Raw genomic sequence first — 22,656 nt, forward strand, 5'->3', positions numbered from 1 at the left:
CTCAAAAAAAAAAAAAAAAAAAAAAAGAAAGAAAGTTGTGATCCAAGGGAAAGCATACGGGTTTTAATGATGAACTAGTTTGTTCCTTTGTCTCCTGGCTTTCATTCTTCATGGCATGTGCTCAGGGCAGCCAGTGGAGAGAGGCATCATTCTGCATGGTATAGAAGCCTTGGGTGGGTGTTTCATCATCTGTAAAATGAGGACAACAATACTGAACTTTCAAGGCCATTGTAAATTAGAATGTACAGTACAAGCATTGTGAGTTAGAAGTCAATTAGAACATGCAGGAGGGATTATAACTCAGTGTTTAGCGTATAGCAGACACTTAGTAAATAATGCATTTACTCTGTTCCATTCTAGAAGCTCCATTGTTGTTTGTACAACAAACACCTCTGTTGCAGTGCTTATCAGATTGTCTTGTAATCACATAACTCCTCAAAGGCAGGATGTGTGTAATAACACATTTCCTTGGTCACCATTTGTACCCAGAATGGGGAAGGAAGAAATGAAAAGAATCCAGTATCTAAGCTCAGCCTCCATTTCACTTGCACGCCTTTTATTTATGAAAATATAGTACTTGTCCATGTAAATAATATCTCTGAATGGATACCAGGAAAATGGTAAGATGAGTTAGCTGGAGAACTTGGGTACTGAGTTGGAGGGAGGGTAACTTATTTTTCACCAATGTATCCTTTTGTTTTGCTTTAAAATAATTTACCACAGGCATGCATTACTTCTAAAAGTAAAAATGTTTACTGTCAGAAACCCCCCCCAAGTTAAACCAAAACCAAAATATGTTAGATACATCTGTAACACTCATTATAAAAGATGACATATAAATGCCTCAAAAATAGAAAAGGTGATCAAACTTACTGAGAAATGTGCATTAAAACAATGAGACCTTTTTCACTTAGATTGCAGAAAGGTAAAGAATAATACCTGGCCAGGTGTGGTGGCTCACGCCTGTAATTCTAGCACTTTGGGAGGCCAAGGTGGGTGGATCACCTGAGCTCAGGAGTTGGAGACCAGTCTGGGCAACATGGCAAAACCTCGTCTCTACAAAAAATGCAAAAACTAGTGAGGCTTGGTGGTAGGCGCCTGTAGTCCCAGCTACTCGGGAGGCTAAGGCAGCGGAATCACTTGAGCCCAGGAGGCAGAAATTGCAGTGAGCTGAGACCACACCACTGCATTCCAGCCTGGGGGACAGAGCAAGACCCTGTCTCAAAAAAAAAAAAAAAAAAGAATACTTGGCTGAGCATGGTGGCTCACACCAGTAATCCCAGAATCCCAGCACTTTGGGAGGTAAGGTGGTCAGATCACTTGCACCAGGAGTTCGAGACCAGCCTGGGCAACATAGTGAGACTCTGCCTCTACAAAAAATAAAAAATTAGCCAGGTGTGGTTGCGCATGCATGTACTCCCAGCTACTGGGGAGGGTGAGGTGGGAGGATCACTTGAGACCAGGAGGTTGACGCTGCAGTAAGCCGTGATCACGCCACTTTACTCCAACTTGGATGACAGAGTGAGACCTTGTCTCAAAAAAATTAAAAAAGACTAATTCCTTATGTTGGTGAGGCTGCGGGCCATTTGCCCTGCTGTAGTGGGTGTAGAGTCTTCACACTCTTGGTATGAGAATAAATTGGTAAAACTTTCTGGCAGGCAATCTAGGGTTTGATTCCAAAGTTAAATGTGGTTAATTAAAACTAATTTTACTTATGCCTGTAATCCTAGCACTTTGGGAGGCTGAGGTGGGCAGATTGCCTGAGCTCAGGCATTCAAGACCAGCCTGGGCAACATGGCGAAACTCTATCTCTACTAAAAATACAAAAAATTAACCGGGCATGGTGGCAGGTGCCTGTAGTCCCAGCTACTCAGGAAGCTGAGGCACGAGAATCACTTGAGCCCAGGAGGCAGAAGTTGCAGTGAGCCGAGATTGTGTCACACTCCAGCCGGAGGGGCAGAGCAAGACCCCGTCTCAAAAAAAAAAAAGAATGCTTGGTTGAGCATGGTGGCTCACACCAGTAATCCCAGCACTTTGGGAGGTAAGGTGGTCAGCTCACTTGCACCAGGAGTTCGAGACCAGCCTGGGCAACATAGTGAGACTCTGTCTCTACAAAAAAATGAAAAATTAGCCGGGTGTGGTGGTACGTGCCTGTAGTCCCACCTACTGGGGAGGCTGAGGTGGGAGGATCACTTGAGACCAGGAGGTCGACACTGCAGTAAGCTGTGATCACGCCACTGCACTCCAACTTGGGTGACAGAGTGAGACCTTGTCTCAAAAAAATTAAAAAAGACTAATCCCCTATGTTGGTGAGGCTGCGGGCCGTTTGCCCTGCTGTAGTGGGTGTAGAGTCTTCACACTCTTGGTATGAGAATAAATTGGTAAAACTTTCTGGCAGGCAATCTAGGGTTTGTTTCCAAAGTTAAATGTGGTTAATTAAAAATAATTTTACTCACGCCTGTAATCCTAGCACTTTGGGAGGCTGAGGCAGGCAGATTGCCTGAGCTCAGGAGTTCAGGACCAGCCTGGGCAACATGGTGAAACCCTGTCTCTACTAAAAATACAAAAAATTAGCTGGGCATGGTGGCATGCACCTGTAGTCCCATCTACTCAGGAGGCTGGGGCAAGAGAATCGCTTGAACCTGGGAGGTGTAGGCTGCATTGAGCCAAGATCCACTGCACTCCAGCCTGGGCAACAGAGCGAGACTCTGTCTCCAATAATGAAATCATGAAAAAAAAATTTTTTTTTTGAGACAGAGTTTCACTCTCGTCCAGGCTGGAGTGCAATGGCATGATCTCAGCTCACCACAACCTCCGCCTTCCAGGTTCAAGCGATTCTTCTGCCTTAGCCTCTCAAGTAGCTGGGATTACAGGCACGCACCACCACGCCTGGCTAATTTTGTATTTTTAGTAGAGACGGGGTTTCTCCATGTTGGTCAGGCTGGTCTCGAACTCCCAACCTCAGGTGATCTGCCCGCCTCAGCCTCCGAAAGTGCTGGGATTACAGGTGTGAGCCACTGCACCCAGCTAATAATAATAATTTGAACCAACATTCTAGGAATTTTCCCTAAGGAAATAATCAGAACGTATGCAGATTTGTGTACAAGATTGTAAGTTGCAATATTGTTTTTGACCTGAATGTGTAGGTTTCAGTGGGGAAACCTGATCCCCAGTCCCTGCTCTCCTCCCGCCCCAACCCCGTCCATCTACTACCTTTCCCAAATAGAGCTTGCGTAGGGCCATTGGTGGCCAGGATCCAGAGCAGGGCATGGGTCTGTGGGAGGTGGTGGTTGGAATCACCTGGGGTTGGATACTGGACTTAGTTCCTCTATGGGTAAATGAGAGCCTGGGGATTGTCGGGAAGAGGCCTAGGGTGAAAATTAAAATGACTTAATTTCAGGAGCAGTCTTGGCCTTGGAGATTCATGGGACTTAAGAGAGGAAGGGCAGAGGCTGACCGTGTAGATGGTAGCTTGTTGCTCTACCTGGGCCAGAGAGGCCTGCTTGCCTCCCTATCTGCAAGGCTGAAAGAGGGTTGTGCAGCTGAAGATATAGGAATTTAGGATACAGGCAAGTGCCACGACCTGGCAGCTTGGTATGTCGCTACACTGCAGGAGCCTGCTGGCTTCCCACCACTGGGAGTGCCGTTAGGTGTCTGTGCTAGACCCATGGCCAGAGGGTGAAAGGAGGCATGAGTAAATAGGCAAGAGAAAAGCGATAATATGCTGGAAGAGGCCTTAGAGCCAGAGGGAGAAGGAGCAGACAGACTCTCATAAATAAGGAGTTCTGGTGAAACAGAATTTCTGCGAGAGATTCAATTATAGCAAAACTTTATGGAACCAAAAAGCTTAAAAAAAATCAGAAGTTTAATAGATAAACTGAAGGAGAGAATGGTCAGCACAAACTGAGTAGCCTGTTAGATCAAGTGGAAGAAACACTCAAACATAGCAAAAAAAGAGAGAGAGAAAGGAACCATGAAAGCAAAGAGGTGGAGGACCAATCAGCCCTGAAGTCGATGGTGATCAACCCATTCCTGAACCATCCCTGTGACCGGCAGATGTCCCTCTGCTTGACTTGCTTAGGCAGGGGTCCTCTGAACTCATCACGGAGCCAAGGGAGAATGGGATGACCTTAATGGGTTAAACCAGTTAGGGAACACACTGGAACAAGGGGTAGAGTCTGTGCCACAAACACAAAGAGAAAGGGTGGAAGTTTTTGTAGTGTACAAATAACCTTGAATAGCTCCTGTAGTGACATGGTGCCTAACCGAATGAACCGTTGTGAAGATAAATGAGATCTTGCATAACATGTTTAACACAATGCCTCACACATAAGCCATGGAGAAATAGTTATTTTCTCATTTGTGTTTTAAAGGAGTAATTTTTTTCTTTTTTGAGTCTGTCCCTTTGTTGCCCAGGCTGGAGTGCAATGGTGCGATCTCGGCTCGCTGCAACCTCGGCCTCCCGGGTTCAAGCCATTCTCATGTCTCAGACTTCCGAATAGCTGGGATTACAGGCATGTACCACCATGCTCAGCAAATTTTTTGTTGTTGTTGTATTTTTAGGAGAGATGGGGTTTCACCATGTTGGCCAGGCTGGTCTGCTGGTCTCGAACCTCTTGACCTCAAGTGATCCACCCGCGTCAGCCTCCCAAAGTGCTGGGATTACAGGCATGAGCCACCGGGCATGGCCAAAAAATAGTTTTTAGTTTTTTTTTTTTTGAGACGGAGTCTCGCTCTGTCTGTCACCCAGGCTGGAGTGCAGTGGCGCGATCTCAGCTCACTGCAAGCTCCACCTCCTGGGTTCACGCCATTCTCCTGCCTCAGCCTCCCAAGTAGCTAGGACTACAGGCGCCTGCCACCATGCCCGGCTAATTTTTCTGTATTTTTAGTAGAGACGGGGTTTCACCGTGTTAGCCAGGATGGTCTTGATCTCCTGACCTCGTGATCCGCCTGCCTTGGCCTCCCAAAGTGCTGGGATTACAGGCGTGAGCCACTGCACCCGGCCCAACTTTTGGGTTTTTTTGTTTTGTTTTGTTTTGAGAAGGAGTCTTGCTCTATCCCAGACTGGAGTACAGTGGCGCGATCTCGGCTCACTGCAACCTCCACGTCCTGAGTTCAAGCGATTCTCCCACCTCAGCCTTTTAGTAGCTGGGATTACAGGCACGCACCACTATGCCCAGCTAATTTTTGTATTTTTAGTAGCGACGGGGTTTCACCGTGTTGGCCAGGATGGTCTCGATATCTTGACCTCATGATTCACCCGACTTGACCTCCCAAAGTGCTGGGATTACAGGCATGAGCCACCGCGCCCTGCCCAAAAAAAGAGTAAAGTTTGAAGGGATGTACATGCTGTTCTGTTTGCCAGTTCATCTTAACGGTGCCGTATTTAGAACCCTGGAAACAGCCGGGCACGGTCTCAAAACACACACACACCCCCGGGGAAACAATAGAATGTTGTTACTCTGTTGTTACTTAGGGAGTGTTTTTTCAAACCGTACTGTGCTTGTTACTCACATGGGGGTCTTGTTGAATGCAGATTCTGAATTAAGTGCACATTCTGACTCAGTCCAACTGAGTCCTGAGGTTCTGCATTTTTAGCAAGCTCCCAGGTGATGCCGCTGCTCCTGGACCGCAGACTGCACTGAGTAGCAGGCACCTGAGTTTTGCCTGTTTTTATGATTGATTGGGCTCCCCACGGCATCCATCTTCTAGCCAGTGGGAAAGGGGAGAGGAAGTACAGAGCGAGCAATTTCCTTTTTTTTTTTTAACCCCATCTTTTATTTTGAAAATTTCAAACCTCCTCAGTTTTTGAAAGAATAATGCGCTTCACCAGTTGTTAACAATTTAGCAATATTCTTTTAAGCACATGACACAGAAGTTGCCAACATCGTGCTCTCTCTTGTTCACTGGTGAAACCTTTGGCACATAGCCTGATCCTGCTGCAGGAGAGGCTGAGAAATAAAAGCCTAGCTTGACAGTGATCTGCCTGCTGAAGGGGGTGGGATTCTGTTACTACTAGATGATGATAAAGCAGTTATTTTTTAAAAGGAGAAGATGGCAGAGTAGGACAATGGATACTAGGGGACAATTTGACACGCAGACTCAAATCTTTTTTTTTTTAGATGGAGTTTTGCTTTTGTCGCCCAGGCTGGCGTGCAGTGGCGCAATCTCGGCTCACTGCAGCCTCCACCTCCAGGGTTCAAATGATTCTCCTGCCTCAGCCTCCCAGGTAGCTGGGATTATGGGCACATGCCACCACGCCTGGCTAATTTTTTTGTATTTTTAGTAGAGACAGGGTTTCATCATGTTGGCCAGGCTGGTCTGGAACTCCTGACCTCAGGTGATCCACCCACCTCGGCCTCCCGAAGTGCTGAAATTATAGGCGTGAGCCACCACACCCAGCCAAGACTCGAATCTTATAACCAGTTCTCTTCAAATTGGGTTCTGGAAAGCTCGGAGTTGAAATATACAGCCCAGGTTGGTCGTGGTGGCTCACGTCAGTAATCCCAGTATTTTAAGAGGCCCAGGCGGGCAGATCACTTGAGGCCAGGGGTTCAAGACCAGCCTGGGCAACATAATGACATTCCCATCCCTACAAAAAAACAAACAAAAACCCCAAAAAACCTGTTTTTTAATTAGCCAGGCATGGTGGTTCACACCTGTAGTCTCGGCTACTTGGGAGACTGAGGCGGAGGCCAGGAGTTGGAGGCTGCAGTGAGCCGAGATTGCGCCCCAGGCTGGGAGACAGAGACCCTGTCTCAACAACAAAAACTTCGCGTTAGATCTTGCATTATAGAACCTCTACAACCGGAGGGCAGCTTAAGTTGCCTGTTTTACTCAGGGACAGCCCTAAACTGCCTTTCGCCAGAATCGGACGGCTGAGAATCCAGCGTCGTCGCGGGGTGGTGCTGCCAGCTGGCTCCGGGTGGTCGGCCAGGAGCCAGCCTCGTGCACCTGCTTTCAGTTGTTGGCCAGCCCCGGCGCTGCAGGCCCTCGCGAGCTTAGGATGCGCCTGCCAGGGCCTGTGCGGGGAGGCCACTCGGTAGAGCCGCGGGACCTCGGCCCGGAAACCGCGCCACCGGCGTCCGCACACGCTAGGCCGGGGAGCCCAGAGGTCTGGCCGGCCATGTCTCGGCGACCTCCCGGAGCGAGGGACAGGGAAGGAGCCGGCCCTCACCAGTGCCCCGCATACGGGATCCTGGGCCTGGCTTCGCACGGAGCCTGCCCGCTCCCAACATGGCGGCAGCGGCGGGCTCAGGGGGCGGGGCCACGTGGGGGCGGCGGCCAATGGGCTTCCGGGCTGCGCTGCCGGCCGGGAGCGGGAGGCGGAAGTGCCGCGGGCTGCCGCCTCCGTCCCGGCTGCGGCCCCTGCCGGTTACATAACTCGTTGCGGGCTCCGCGCGGTCCCATTTCCCGGCTCCCTTCGCCTCCAGGATGCGCTGAGCCCTACAACACCTCCAGCGGCCGCCGGCTCCCCCACGAGGTGAGGTGGCGGGGGGCGGCCGCCGGGGCTCGGACCTGCGGCGGGGCGCCGAGGGGGCGGGGTAGGCGGGGAGGCCGCGCCGGGGTCAGGGGGGCCAGCGCCCACCGGGTACGAGCGCGCTGGTGAGGCAGGCCCGGCCGCGCCCGCGTCCCCGGCGCACGGTCCTCCCGGGAGCCGGTTTCGGGGACGGCGGCGGGGAGTGGGCGCTGGCCAGGGACGAGGGTTGAGGAGGTCGCGGCTCTCATGCTGGGTGGGAGTCGGGCCTTCTGCCTGGGGGTTGCGTCAGTGTCCGACCCCGCGATGAGTGATCAGGACAATTTGCAACTAGAGGGTGGTCCTCATGGGTACCCTGTGGGGTGTCGCGCGAGGTGAAGGGCCAGGCCATTTCCGTCGGGTCAGCGATTTGCGCCTTCGCCCCGCTCTCGCCTGGCCTGGTCAGGGCCTGTTTTGGTACTTGTTGCGCCGATTGGAGTCATCTGCGACTTGTTTGCCCTCCTCTGAACTCCTGACAGCCAGGAGCTCCGTCTAGGTCTCCTCCTAGTCTTATTCTCCCAGCTTTCGTTGTTAAGACAAATTCCTTACGTTCCTGGCCCTTTACAGACCGGCCCTACAGAACCCACACCCCCAGCTCCGACTTTCTTCTCCAGATTGGGTACTTCCCAGGGAGTAGAGGGAATCTGTAGCTTTTGTGGTTTGTCCTGCTGGGAAAATTTGGGGGTAAGTGGTGGGCCTTCTCTGGACGACCACCCACAAATCTGTGTGCCCAAACGGAGACAGGACCCAGGGTCTGGACATCAGGCAAGGGGTACTCGGCAGTAAACGTGGACATTGGCCGTTTCGTGGGTTTGTTTTCACTCTGCCAAGTCCTTGAGGCGTACACTTTTGTGTCACTCATTTATCTTGAAAGAAAAGGTTAACAGCCCAACAGAGTAGTTCGCTTTGGTATCTGGAGTGGTAATCAGAGTGCCAGAACTGGAGAGAACATTGCCGTGTACAGATGTTTGCCTTTTACCAGGGCACTGAAGGCATAAAACCCTTAGTTAATGCTTAACTGAGTGAACCATGAAAGTCATGTGACTCCAAAGGTCGACTCTAGAAATGCGGCAGTCCACGTAGCACTGTGATGTAGAAATTCTATGATATATGGGTCAGTGTTCACAGCCCGGGAGAGGGGGAGTCTTCAACATCTTTGAATTAAAAAGCATCTGGAGCAAAAACAAATAAATACACACATATCAGTGAACTGCTTTAAGTTCAGTTAGAGAAGGTGAGATTAAAGACCAGAAGAAACTCGAGGGAGACTGCAGTATTAGTCCCAGTTATCTTTCCAAACAGACAGGTTCATCACAGCAGTGAAGGCTAGTCTTCATCTCCCTTCTTGTGGGATTTTCTACATTAATGTGCAGAGCTGCCCTTGGAGAATGGGGCGTGCATGATTGGGCTGTGGTTTGCTGGAGTTTCATCTCACTGAAGTTGCAGACACTCTGGGTTTCTGTGACAATGGTTTACACTGAAAGTAGCAAAGTCAGGGCATGGTCTGGTGTCAGCATGCCAGAATAAAACACACAGACAACTTTTTAAAAGGTCTGTGTCCGTCCTATCTTTAGCCTCTCCTGGTTGTAACTTAAAGTGACTTTGTTGCCGTGTTTGTTTTGACCAGGCCGGGACAGTATGGAGAGTATCTTTAGATGTGACTTATCTGGGTTGCTTAGCAACAGCATGCTTCAGATTAGAATGGAAGAAACTTCCTTGATGTGAGGAGATTTGAATGATCAAAGATACTTACACCTAAAAGGAGACCAGGAGGGATTGTGCCCTGTTCTTGCTAACTGGGTGCTCGTAACTGGAGACGGGGTGTACCTGTTAGCGGTGGTTAGACCAGGTGGATACAGAATCCAGAATGGTCACATTGCAGCCATAGGGAACGGACAGATGCAGAGAAGAGGCTTCAGCCCTCTGAGTTAGGGCAGTGCATGGCCTTGCTCTGCTGAAATAGCCCAGAGGTCCCATTTGCTTGGTGACATCTCTCACTTGAATAGAAAGCTGGCTGTTTATCAGACACTGTTTTCTTAAATGGCAGCTCCTCCACACCTGCGTCATCCCCATTATCTCCCCTATCCATCTCTTTTTGGAAGGAATCCACGAAGCCCTCATGACTGTTTGTTTGTTTTTGTTTTTTTTGTTGTCGTCGTTGTTTTTTGGAGATAGGTTCTCACTCTGTCGCCCAGGCTAGAATGCAGTGGCGTAATCTCGGCTCACCGCAACCTCCACCTCCCAAACTCAAGTGATTCTCCTGCTTCAGCCTCCTGAGTAGCTGGGATTACAGTCACGTGCCACCATGCCTCGCTAATTTTTTTGTATTTTTGGTGGAGACGGGGTTTTGCCATGTTGGCCAGGCTGGTCTTGAACTCCTGACCTCAAGTGATCCGCCGCCTCAGCCTCCCAAAGTTCTGGGATTACAGGCGTGAGCCATTGCATCCAGCCCGCCCTCATGGCTTTTACACCTCTTTTCCTGGTTTGCAGAAAGCAAGGCTGGGGTGTGGACCCTGCATCGAAGCTGGTTCTGCTTATGTCCATGTGAAGTGCTTTCAAGTAAAATGCTGATCTGCAAAAAGATGCTGAAAGTCCTTTGTCTCTTTCTGGCTAAGTTCAAATGCCGAATTTGATTCAGCAAATAGTTGTGAGTGCCTTGAAGTGCAAAGAATGATCCAGGGTCAGGACTCCTTCCCTACATATCATTATTTTGATATGTATGTATGTATGTATGTATATATGTTTAGTGACGGAGTCTTGCTGTATCAGCCGGGCTGGTCTCAAATTCCTGGCCTCAAGCCATCCTCCAACCTCAGCCTCCTCAGTCGTTGGGGTTACAGGAGTGAGACAGTTTGCCAGGCTCTATATCATTCTTTTTAGCATGACCTCTGATAGGAGGCTGGCAGGACAGTTCAGGACTTATCTGAAGCCCAAATATCTTACACTGCTGATTAAAGAGAGACCTGTGTTTGAAAACCAAACGGGCATATAATAGGATTAACATTCTGCTATGAACACTAAGGCGTTTGCGTAGTGCTTGTCGGAGTGATAGGAAGGGGGTCTGAACCGGGGGAGCCAGGGCTTTCTGCAGGAAGTGGTTTGGGGTCCTTGTCAACAGTGAATGCTGCTTAATGGAGCCAGAGTGCCCCCCTGCGGAGGTGGGCAGAGAGGTGCCAGTCACCCCAAGGTGTCACAGCTCTAAGCTGAGATGGTCAGATAGAGGGAAGCAAACAAGGGCCACTCCCTAGTCCCACCTTGTCAGCAGCTCAGACGGGATTCCCCATCTCTATCTCAGCCAGGGAGAAGCCATCGCGAGAACTGGCTATGAGTGCGACAGCTTAGAGATGTTGCAATGTCTCTTCAAGTTAGGAGTGAAATTATTATCCATTTTGCCCCAAAATGGACTCTTAAACCCCCATACACTTGGAATAGCATGTATTTTGTGCTTTGAAGCCAGAAATAAACATTCTAAACACAGATTTAAAGTTGCAATGAAGAGGAGGTGGTTGTGGACAGACATGCAGAACAAATGTTTGAGAAATGTTCCCTTTGCTTCCACAGAAAAACAAAAGAAAGGCATTTTCTCGTGTTTGACAAACCATGTTAAAAAAATATTCTTGGCCAGGCACAGGGGCCCAGCACTTTGGGAGGCCAAGTGGGCAGATCGCTTGAGCTCACAAGTTCGAGAGCAGCCTGGGCAACATAGCAAAACTCCATCTCTAAAAAAATACAGAAATTAGCCAGGCATGGTGGTGCGCATCTGTCATCCCAGCTACTTGGGAAACTGAGGATGGCTTGAGCCCAGGAGGTGGAGGTTGCAGTAAGTTGAGATGGTGCCACTGCATTCCAGCCGGAGTGATAGAGCCAGACCTTATATCAAAAAACAAAAACAAAAACAAAAAAAAAAACCTTTCAGTGCTATTTTTTGTGGTATAGTTACTGTTATTAAAAAGCAAATGGTATTTCTCTTTTTTTGTTTACTGTATTCCTGAAATAGGGTCGATTTGGCCAGCAAAGTATTGACACTGGGGCCCATCTTGAAAACAACTATTGAAGAAAGTAATTTCATTTTATAAAATAGTAGGTGGGTAATTCTCCCTTAGGTACCAAAAAGGGCTCTTTTCTGGAAAATGTTAATGCAACAATATTTCCCTCATTCTTTTGGTGTTCATGGGTGTTCTATTGAATGCTGTTCCATACTTATTTCTTTGTAGAACATAGCTCATTCTGACTCCTGCTGTAAACTGTTCAGAGATTATTCTTTCCAGAGTCTGTTACATTCAGAATGTCTTGCTAGTCTGTCACTTGCTGCCCTTCTCTTTCTACTTAGTTTCAGATTACTTTGCATCTCCTCTGGCCTCCCGTTTTTAACCTTTTCATTGATGTATACACACAGAAAAGTGCACTGCTTGATGAGTTGACATGGCATGAACATAACCTGTACATCCCCAACGCCAGAAGACCCATGGGCCCCTCACCAGGCAAGCCCTCTCCTATTAAGAAAAGCGTTTTTCTTGTTGTAAGCACAAGAAACCACTAATAGTAATTATACTAGGGATGGGGCACGTACAGGATTCGGAATTTTTGCTTTGTGTTGCACATGAATTCTTAACTTTACTATGAACATGGGTTACTTTGACAAATTTAAAACAAAGGCCTGAAAGGACTCCCCTTTCTCAAGAAAAGGAAAATGCCTTTTTTAAATGTTTTTTTGAAATGGTTGTCTTAAAATTTCTAAATATTTTTTAAAATTAGATTTTATATAGCCACGCAAATTGTTCTTTAATGGTTATGTAGGAATACAGGCTGCTTGGCCTCCCTTGTCCACAGCCTCCTCTTTGTTTCTTTGCGACTTTGACTCTGTGTTTAGAACATTTATTTCCGGGATGAGTGCACAAAACACCATGCTACTCCAAGGCACAGAGTTTCAGAGTCAGCGCTGAGTCTATTTTAGAGCAAAATGGGTAACACTACTCATAATTTGAAAACACACTATTAAATACCCAAGCTGTTGCTAACTACAAACAGCCTGTGAGGTTATTTTAATATAAAAATGCAAGCTGAGGCCGGGCCCGGTGGCTCATGCCTATAATCCTAGCACTTTGGGAGGCCGAGGTAGGTGGATCACTTGAGCTCTGGAGTTAGAGACCAGCCTGGCCAACATGGTGAAACCCCGTCTCTACAAAAAAAACAAAAATTACCTGGGTGTAGTAACTCAATGTCTGTACTGTCAGCTACTTGCGGAGGCTGAGGCAGGAGGATTACTTGAGCCCAGGAGGTGGAGGTTGCAGTGAGCCAAGATCGTGCCACTGCACTCCAGCCTGAGTGACAGAGTGAGACCCTGAGTTAAAAAAAAAAAAAATGCAAGCTGGCCCGGATGCAGTGGCTGAGACCTGTAATCCCAGCTACTTGGGAGGCTGAGGTACGAGGATCCTTTGAGTCCAGGAGTTGGAGACCAGCCTGGACAACATAGGGAGACCCAGTCTCTACTTAAAAAAAAAAAAAAAAATTCACCCTAGACTTGGTGGCTTGTGCCTGTAATCCTAGCTATTTGGGAGGCTGCGGTTGAGGGATCCCTTGAACCCTAAAGTTCGAGACCAGCTTGGGCAACATAGTGAGATCCTGTCTCTTAGAGAAACAAATCTATGTGTGTGTTCGTCATTTTGACATACAACATCTTCACTTTTTTCTGATAATAAAAACAACCCAAAGTTATTGCAAAAAAAAGATCCAGTAATACAGAAACAAGTGATACAGAATGGAACCGTCTGCCGCAATTGCTGGGGCAGATTCAGGCAGAAATTTGGATTACTTTTATTTTATTTTATTTTATTTTTGAGACACAGTCTCAATCTGTCACCCAGGCTGGAGTGTGGTGATGAAGTCTCGGCTCCCTGCACCCTCCGCCTCCTGGGTTCAAACGATTCTCCTGCCTCAGCCTCCCAAGTAGCTGGGATTACAGCCACCATGCCCGGCTAATTTTTGCATTTTTAGTAGAGATGGGGTTTCCCCATGTTGGAACTCCTGACCTCAAGTGATCTGCCTGCCTCGGCCTCCCAAAGTGCTGGGATTACAGGTGGAGCCACCACGCCCAGCTAGATTTATATTTGATAGTTATTTGATTCCAGAGGATCTTAAGTGCAAACCCAGAGAAGCAGAGAGTAAAAAGCAAAAAGGCAACAAAACCCAGCAGATGGTGAGGGAAAGGGAAGAAGCCAGGGAGGGGCAAGCGGGGACAGGAAGTGCTCTGAAACTCGACCCTCTCTTGCTGGGCTTTCTCCTTTTAAACTGAGGAGCTGCTGTGTCCATCTCGCCTGCTGCTTCCTAGGCAGTACAGAGGGTTTCCTGTAGACTTAAGTTTTCTCTCTGGGAACAGATTCTTGGTTGAGCCTTAAACAGGGTCCAGTCTTGGGTGTTAGCCAAGAATGCTGTTCAAGTAAATACGTTTTACTATCATTTGATTCCCATCTGCCCCCAAACCTGGTATTATTTACAGGTAGTTGTGTTGTTGTTTTGTTTTTAAACCAAACAGGTTGACCCATTCACTCAATCTGAGTTAGGAAATATATTCCAGGCACAACCTATCAGGCGGTTGCCTGCAAGATCCCAGCTGAAAGCATCACTGGGACAAAGGTGCTGCTCTGGCAGCCACCCTGTTGGCTCCGTCCAGCCCACACCTCAGTTGTCTCAAGCTGCTCTTTCAGTGGGAATGTGAGATCTGGGAGCAGAGGCTCATCTCCCCCCAATTTTCTGTTTCAGAAAAGGGCCGGGTGCAGTGGCTCAAGCCTGTAATCTCAGTACTTTGGGAGGCTGAGGCGGGTGGATCATGAGGTCAGGAGATTGAGACCATCCTGGCTAACAGGGTGAAACCCCGTCTCTACTAAAAATACAAAAAAATAGCCGGATGTGGTGGCGGGCGCCTGTAGTCCCAGCTACTCGGGAGGCTGAGGCAGGAGAATGGCGTGAACCCGGGAGGCGGAGCTTGCAGTGAGCCGAAATTTTGCCACTGCACTCCAGCCTGGGCGACAGAGCGAGACTCTGTCTCAAAAAAAAAAAAAAGAAAAGAAAAAGAAAAAAGGAAACTCATCCGAAGCAAGAGAGGCAGCCACGGGGTCCCATCTTGGCAGCACATCTTCTGGTCCCCTGTTTAGCATTCTGTCCTTCTCTTGGGTCATGTTCTTATCTCTGTTCTTCCTCATCCCTTCTTCGTCCTTGTCATCTCCACTTCTGACACTGACTGAGTGGGGCCACAAAAGGTGAGTCGTCCTTCCTGCTGCTCCCCCCACAATCCAGCCCTGGCTAAAGAGCAGGGAAGGTGCTGTCCCCCAGGCTGCAGACGGGGGTTAGTACAGCAACCTCAGACGGCTTCCTCTCTGGGGGGGACCCTGTGTGTCTTGGGTGCAGTTTCGAGGAGGATGCAGAGGGATGGATCCTTGCCGCCTTCCGTGTGACCCCTGCGGTGGGGGAGCATCCCTGCTCAGCCCAGGGGATGGCACTTTTCATGTTTGCCGTGAGATTCCTCTAGCAAAAGCAGTGGGTTTTGTGAGTATTTAGGTAATGGTGCCAGAAAGCACCATGACACCCTGGTATGTCTGCCCCATATAATCAGAGTCTGACTCTGCTCACTGCTGAGACCCCGATACCCAGGGTAGGGCCTGAATTTTCAATGCAATTTCGATAAATTAATGACTAAATGGATTCTCGGTTTGAAATGTAAGGCGTGACAGAACGTTCAACCCAGGGAAGATTGAGTCAGGACCCGGGACCTTGCCGGAACACCTGTGGCTGTTGCTGCTGTCAACTGAGGTGTAATTAACATGCAGCCAAGTGCACAGCTTCACCCAGCAGATCTGTACGTTTTGACAACTGCGAAACAAGACGTAGCACATCGCCATCGCGCTTCTCAGCTCTGCCTTCACCACTCTGGGTGCCAGCACCGGCAATTTGTTTGGCCAGTTCCAGAGTGTCATAAAAACAGAGTCCCCCATTGTCACTCCTCTGTCCTTGAAGAGATACGCATCGAGTTGTATGCGGCCACTCTACGGGCTCCCCTCGGCACATGATGGTCTTCACAGAGAGGCTGTTTGGAAACAGAGTGGTGGGTGTTTGCTTCTTGTCACCCGGCAAATGATTCATTTTCCTGCTGCTCTGACACTTTGAAAGAAGCCAGGGCTGCTGAGGAGATGGCTTGCTCTCCCGTGGGCAGCTGCTCCTTTGAGAAACGATCCACGTGCAGTGTTAGCTGCTCACATCCTCCACTTTTAGCCCTTGAGCCCATTTCACTGATGAGCAAGACAGTGGCCTGTATCTGTCACTAACGTGCTTTTCTTTTTCTCCCCTGTTCCCCAAAGACAGGAGTGTGGAGTTCATGAGTGTTGGATTTTTCAAGCTAGTAAACCTTGCAGCTGCAAGTGGTGTTTAATTCTTGTGGTATGGATGAGCACATGCTAATCTCCCTTGAGCTTCTCTTGAGCAGAAGCCTGGTGTGCTAACGGGCAGGACTGGGGTGGTGCTTTGAGAGGAAGAGGGGGAAGGTGGCCCGAGAGGGAGATCTACTGAGATGCGAGCTGCTTGGAGTTTGGGGTGGGGATTCCTGGAGGGGCTCTGGATTTTGCAGAGGGACAGCTGTTGGTGCACCTTCACCAGTGTGCTGGGACAGAAAGTGGGGTGAGTGGGTGAGTGAGGAATAAGTGTTTGAAGGGCAGGAGTAAAGCAGAAAGGTGGCAGCAGGTGTTGAGCTGCAAGTGGTTCCATTGCCTGGAAAGGAGGTGGCAGGGAGGCCTGCCCAAGATGGGTGCCTGCAGGGTGCGGACAGCCTGTCAGAGGTGCGGAAAGCCTGACATTGAAAATGTCAGACAGTGGGTGCTTGGGCCAGAGAGAAAGAGCCTGAGGAGCTGGACCAGGGGTTGGGGGGCGGCCTTTAGAAACAGCGTCTCATGCAGCCTTCCCAGCGATCCTGAGGTGGGTGGGAGAATCTTCAGGCTACGGCTGAGAAGCTGAAGCGTGTGGCGGGAGATCCGTCTCAGAACACCTGAGATCCCTGCAGGGTCTGGGAGCATGTTAGGGGCTCAGAGTGCAGGTAGGGACTGGCAGGGAGGAGCTGTGGGCGGGAAGGGAGAGAAGGGAGGGCAGGGCAGTGTGGCCATGGCCAGCTGAACACTGGGAGTCTGCTCCTGAGGTCATGGATGGAGGCCAGGGCACTTGTCAAGCCATTAAGAGGGTGGCCTTTCCAAGCACAGCATGACTTGTTGGTCTTGAAGCAGTGCCTTCGAAGGAGGAGGAGTCCCCTGTGGACTTGGGGCATTAGGACAGGGACTACCAAGGAGAGAGGGCACTAGGAAACAGGGTTGTTTTTGGCTTTCTTACCTGGGGTGCAAGTGGTGCACCCTGTGGGCATCATGAGGGTGTCAGGAAACCCTTCTGGTAACTGAAATGCAGTCCATTCTGTGTCCCCCAGATTCTGAGTTTTCAGCACCTGACAGTGGCGAGGGATGGCAGACACACCTGTGGGTGCTGGAGACATCTTGGTGGCCCTTCCTCCAGTTTGGCACCATAGCCCCATGTGGGCTGAGCACATGGGTCTCCTGGACAGTTGTTACCGATGGAGGGTATCCAGGTTCTTGACATCTTGAACAAAGAATTGGACAAAACGGCACAAACAAAGCAAGAAAAGGATGAAGCAACAAAAGCAGATTTATTGAAAATGAAAGTACACTCCATAGGGTGGGAGCAGGCCCTGGTTACAGAATTTTCTGGGGTTTAAATACCCTCTAGAGGTTTCCCATTGGTTATTTGGTGCATGCCCTTTGTAAATGAAAGTGACCTGCGATCAGTCTGATTGGTTGAGGAAAGCAGCCAACCAGAGGCTGAAGTGAAGTTACAAAGTTACATCCTATGCAAATATCTGACTCGTTGTGGAAAGCAACCAATCAGAGGCTGAAGTGAAATTACAAAGTTGCACTCCTATAATGAATGAAGACTTGGCCCGAGACCAGCTTGATTGGTTGCAGGAGGGGACCAATCAGAGGTACTTTCAGTTCTTGATCTGCCTGGTAGAAAAGCAGGGCGGTGTGAAGGGAGTAGCCTCTGGTTCTTTTGTTACTTGGGGATGGAAAGTTGGGGTTTTCCTTTGGATTTAGTTCTAAGAAGTCAGCATGAATTGGCCTTAGGTTCCCTGCCTCCAGACCCTATTCTCCTGCCTCACAGTGATGTTGATCAGGGGGCTCAGCTTGGCTCTGCCAGTTCAGACACCAGACCCTTCCAGCTACTGCCAGTCCTTGGAGGAAAGCAGTCTTGGTACCGCGTCCGGAGAGGTCATTTCCATGTAAAAGAAATACGAGGTCTGCAGGCAGCTCAGGAGCACGGAGTTGGGGGAAGCAGAGAAGGCGTGAGTGCTGAGGGAGGCGCAAGCACGGCTTTTGTTTGGGTCAAGCCGGATCAGTGCCTCCCTCCTTGCATCGCTCCACCTCCGGAAGGCGGAGAACTGCGATGCAGACCCAGGAGGCCAGCCAGGAGAGATTTCTCACCCCAGGCGCGAGCCTTTGAAGCTCCAGGTTCTAACTTAAACATTCAAGGGAGTGTCCGGGCTCAGTGGCTCATGCCTGTAATCCCAGCACTTTGGGAGGCCAAGGCAGGTGGATCACGAGGTTAGGAGATCGAGACCATCCTGGCCAACATTGGCCTGGCAAGGCCAACAACCTTGTCTCCACTACAAATACAAAAATTACCTGGTTGTGGTGGCACGTGCCTGTAATCCCAGCTACTTAGGAGGCTGGGGCGTGAGAATCGCTTGAACCCGGGAGGCAGAAGTTGCAGTGAGCCAAGATCTTGCCACTGCACTCCAGCCTGGGCAACAGAGCCAGACAACATCTCAAAAAAAAAAACCAAAAGATTCAAGAGAGTTTCGCATTCTCCCGTGTAATAACTTCCCTGCTTGTTGTAGTAGAGATGCGTCCTGTGCCTTTTTAGGAACATGTTCTGAAAGATGGCTTGGGCAACTGCGACTTTAGTGCTCTATCCCCCCAGCACTGCCCTGGTACCCGTCCTGTTTAGAGGGCTCAGAGCAGAGAGCACCTGCCTGGCGGGGCCTGTCTCTGACTTTGCCTTGCTGCTCCGCACAGCACTGCCCTGGTACCCATCCTGTTTGGAGGGCTCAGAGCAGAGAGCACCTGCCTGGCGGGGCCTGTCTCTGACTTTGCCTTGCTGCTCCCTGTTATCAGCACTCTTGTCCCTGTGTCCTCCGGGTGGCCTGCAGGGCAATGGAAGATGAGTACTTAGTAGAAGGTTCTAGGTGGGCACATGAGGGTTCCCTGCCAGCACCAGGGCTTTGTTCACACAGGTGTTGCATGAAGCCATCCAGCCAAGAGCCAGGGCTCCGTGCCTCTGAGCCCTCAGGCACTGCATCATCCTGGGCCTCAGCTCCATCCATACCTGCCGCGTGTCTGTCTCAGCATCACTGTGCTCAAGGAAGGTTGCCACCAGATGCTCCTCTGTGCGCCGGGCCTGCTGGGGCTGCCCTGGGGCCTGGAAAGTGCTTTAACCAGGTCCTTTGTCTCGTGTCAGGGGATGGGCTCCAAAGTTACTGGTTGGAACTAACTTTGCCATCTGCTGGAGGGCTTTGCCCCTGCCATTCCTTGAGCCCACACATACTCCAGGGGTGACTGACACAGTTGGTTTTGCATCAGAATTGGCCATTGCCACCTCTGAGGGGCTGGGAAATGGGTGACCCTGCCCCACAGTGCCTGCACTGCCCCCAGCAGACAATGCTGGGGGAGCAGCTTCCTGCCAGGCCTGGCTTGGGGCTTCTCCAGGGAAGCCCAGGTACACCTCCCAGCCTGTAGGTGAAGGTGCCTGGAATGGAACTCGCTATTCCCAGAGGCACAGAGCTCCCGTCACAGCGGCTGGGTGACAGCAGTAATTCTCGCAGATGTTCAGGCCCTGGGACCCCAGAAGTGAAATGACCCAGGGCGTCAGCAGGAAAGGAGGCCCCACTTTTTCAGGACCTCTCCCTCCAACCAGCTCCATGTCCTTCCCAAAGCTGGGCCCAGCGTGGCCCTCATAGCCAGCTCCGTCTCTCTCTCCTTGGGCCTGCTGTGACTGCAGGCACGGATACACTGGGGAGACGGGATGTAGAAAGCTGTGGGAAGAGGGAGCAACGGCAGGGCAGGGGCCAGTGGGGGTGGGGGGGGCCACTGGCCCGGCCTTTGGATCATCTCCGACTTGATCAGCACGAACCCCTGACTCTAGAGGGAGGCTGATGGGCCAGGGCACATGTGGGTCCCCCCCTCACTGCCTCCGCAGCAGTGGACCTACAGCTGTGCTCTTTGACCCCATCTCTTCCTTTCATGGGCACACAGGCGACCCGAGTCTCTGTTTCGTGCACCTTCCTGCCTCTTCTCCTCTGCCCGTCAGTTGGGCCGAGACACATGAGGTGCTGTGATGCATGCTGCATTTGGCCCTGACTTAGGTGTGATGCATTTCCATTTTTAAATCAAGGAGTGTAAAGAACTGGCCTCCAGAAACACGGAAGCACTTTTAGTAGGGATTTGAAAATCTGCAGATCGTTGTATATCTCAGAGCCCAGTGTTTTTCTTGAAATTCACACTGGAAACAAATGAGGATACTGGGGGAAATGTGCAGTCCTAGGACATGAGAGATGCGAGCTTATTACGAATCTGTCTTTGGTACCAAGCCACAATATAGAGATTTGTGAAAATCTTTAAAAATCAACTTGACTGGGCCGGGCACGGTGGCTCACACCTGTAATCCCAGCACTTTGGGAGGCCAAGGCAGGCGGATCATGAGGTCAGGAGATCGAGACCATCCTGGCTAACACGGTGAAACCCCATCTCTACTAAAAATACCAAAAAAATTAGCCAGGCGTGGTGGCAGGCACCTGTGGTCTCAGCTCCTCGGGAGGCTGAGGCAGGAGAATGGCGTGAACCCGGGAGGCGGAGCTTGCAGTGAACCGAGATTGCGCCACTGCACTCCAGCCTGGAGGGCAGAGCAAGACTCCATCTCAAAAAATAATAATAATAAAAACATCTGGAACGTTTTCATACCCTCAGGAAGTCATCCCTGCCCCAGGCATCCACGGAGGTCAAGGCCTTGCCAACCCCACTTCCTGGGTCCAGCTCTCAGGCGGTTCTCCCTGTGGCCTCCAGACCCGGGCTGTACCGGCTGCTTTCGCAGGTTGCCTGTGCTCATCCTGCCCTCTCCGGTGAGAGTTGAGCCGGTGGTGGTTTTTTCAGAGCCAGCTGGCCCTGCGGGAGCTCAGAAACCTGGGCGGCTGGGCCTATGGGCTCTGGAGTTCTGCCCAGGGTGGCCAGGTCGGCAGCCTTTCCCCTGTGCTGGTTCCTGTAGCAAGGAGGAGGCCGTGTGCTGGGGCCCTTGTGTCAGGAGCCGTCTCTGGAAAGGCTGAATCGAGGAACCAACCTCTGCCTTGTCCGTCGATGTTGTGGGGTTAGTGGCTTTGTCCCACCCAGAGGTTCAAAGTGTGGGTAAGTGGTTTCTGGGTTTGCCAGTTTTCTTAGCCCTTAGGGGAAAGGGGGTGGGAGCCTGCCCTCAGCTGGCTTCGTAAAAACACAGTATCTGTGCTTGAGTTACATGCCCGGCGTCCTTTTGCGTTTTGAGACCTCAGTGGAGTGTGCCGGCCCTGAGTAGTATGCACCCACTGACAGTGAACCAGATGCTGCCCCCCTGCGGTTCCAGTGTATGTCAGTGCCAGCCACGTGCCCAGGACCCACCGTTCCCAGGGATACAAGGTCCCGCGGCCCATGGTGGCAGCTGCGGCACACAGCGCTGCTTTCCAGAGCTCTCAGTGCAGACAACAGAGGCCTTTCATTCAGTCACCTGGAAAACCCACCATCCACATTGGAAACCCAGTCTCTCTGGAATGAGAAATTTGGTTGGTTTTCTTTAGCTTTATGTTTTTTTGTTTTATTTATTTTTTGAGACAGAATCTCACTCTATCGCCCACGCTGCAGTGTAGTGGCACAATCTTGGCTCACTGCAACCTCTGCCGCCCAAGTTCAAGCAATTCTGCTGCCTCAGCCTCCTAAGTAACTGGGATTACAGGTGCCTGCCACTGCGCCCAGCTAATTTTTTTGTATTTTTAGTAGAGACAGAGTTTCACCGTCTTGGCCAGGCTGGTCTTGAACTCCTGACCTCATGATCGGCCTGCCTTGGCCTCCCAAAGTGCTGGGATTACAGGCGTGAGCCACCGCTCCTGGCCCTGGTTGGTTTTAATTAAGAACATTTTCAAACATCCACGTGGCATACCCGTTATCCAGATCTAACGCCCATTAATATTTTGCCACTTTTTTGCTCCAACTAAATTAAACTAAATTCTGGAACATTCTGTCATTTTGCCCCTGCATATTCCACTGTGCATCTGTTAATATAAAATATGGACTTTTTGTACATAACCACAAGACTCTTCTCACACCTGACAAGATTAACACCTTCGTCTGTTCTTTTAGAGGTTTTGTTTCTTTCTGTGTTTTTTGTCATCTGTTTTGTTTTGTTTCGTTTCGTTTCATTTCGTTTTTGAGTCAGAGTCTCACCACGTCACCCAGGCTGGAATGCAATGACACCATCTCAGCTCACTGCAACCTCCGCCACCCGGGTTCAAGTGATTCTTGAACCTCAGCCTCCTGAGTGGCTGGGATGACAGGCGCACCACCACGCCCAGCTAATGTTTGTATTTTTAGTAGAGGTGGGGTGTGTTAGTCCATTTTCATGCTGCTGATAAAGACATACCAGAGACTGGGTAATTTATAAAGGAACCAGGTTTAATGGACTCAACGGTTGTACATGGCTGGGGAGGCCTCACAATCATGGCAGAAGGCAAAAGTCACGTCTTACATGGTGGCAGGCAAGAGAGAATGAGAGCCAAGCAAAAAGGGAAACCCATTATAAAACCATCAGGTCTCGTGGAACTTATTCACTACCACAAGAACAGTATGGGCGAAACTGCTCCCATGACTCAGTTATCTCCCACCGGGTCCCTCCCAGAACACGTGGGAATTTTGGGAGCTACAATTCAAGATGAGATTTGGGGAGGGACACAGCCAAACCATATCACAGTGTTTCACCATGTTGGCCAGGCTGGTCTCAAACTCCTGACCTCAAGCAATCCA

General features: G+C 50.2%; 1 protein-coding gene and 2 long non-coding RNA genes across 11 annotated transcripts in view; 2 read left to right on the top strand and 1 right to left on the bottom strand.

The window, feature by feature from the left end:
• Positions 1-22,656, top strand: part of NAA60 (N-alpha-acetyltransferase 60, NatF catalytic subunit) — a 40,640-nt gene that overhangs the window by 7,155 nt on the left and 10,829 nt on the right. The window contains exon 1 of one of the 9 annotated variants that reach the window (XM_063796553.1): positions 7,290-7,483. The exons of 7 other annotated variants lie outside the window; for them this stretch is intronic. The gene's annotated coding sequence lies outside the window, so the exon portion shown is untranslated. Of the gene's footprint in view, positions 1-7,289; positions 7,484-22,656 lie in introns of those variants that run through there. One more of the 9 variants, XM_054668791.2, reaches the window with a different exon arrangement.
• LOC134808732 (uncharacterized) lies at positions 42-1,056 on the bottom strand. Its single transcript, XR_010152239.1, has 2 exons — positions 940-1,056; positions 42-189 (listed from the first exon to the last, which is right to left on the bottom strand). It is a non-coding gene; the product is annotated as an uncharacterized LOC134808732 (long non-coding RNA).
• LOC134808733 (uncharacterized) lies at positions 15,543-15,927 on the top strand. The gene is made up of 2 exons (XR_010152240.1): positions 15,543-15,614; positions 15,868-15,927. It is a non-coding gene; the product is annotated as an uncharacterized LOC134808733 (long non-coding RNA).

This window comes from Pan troglodytes, chromosome 18, assembly GCF_028858775.2.
Source record: "Pan troglodytes isolate AG18354 chromosome 18, NHGRI_mPanTro3-v2.0_pri, whole genome shotgun sequence".
Lineage (NCBI taxonomy): Eukaryota > Metazoa > Chordata > Mammalia > Primates > Hominidae > Pan > Pan troglodytes.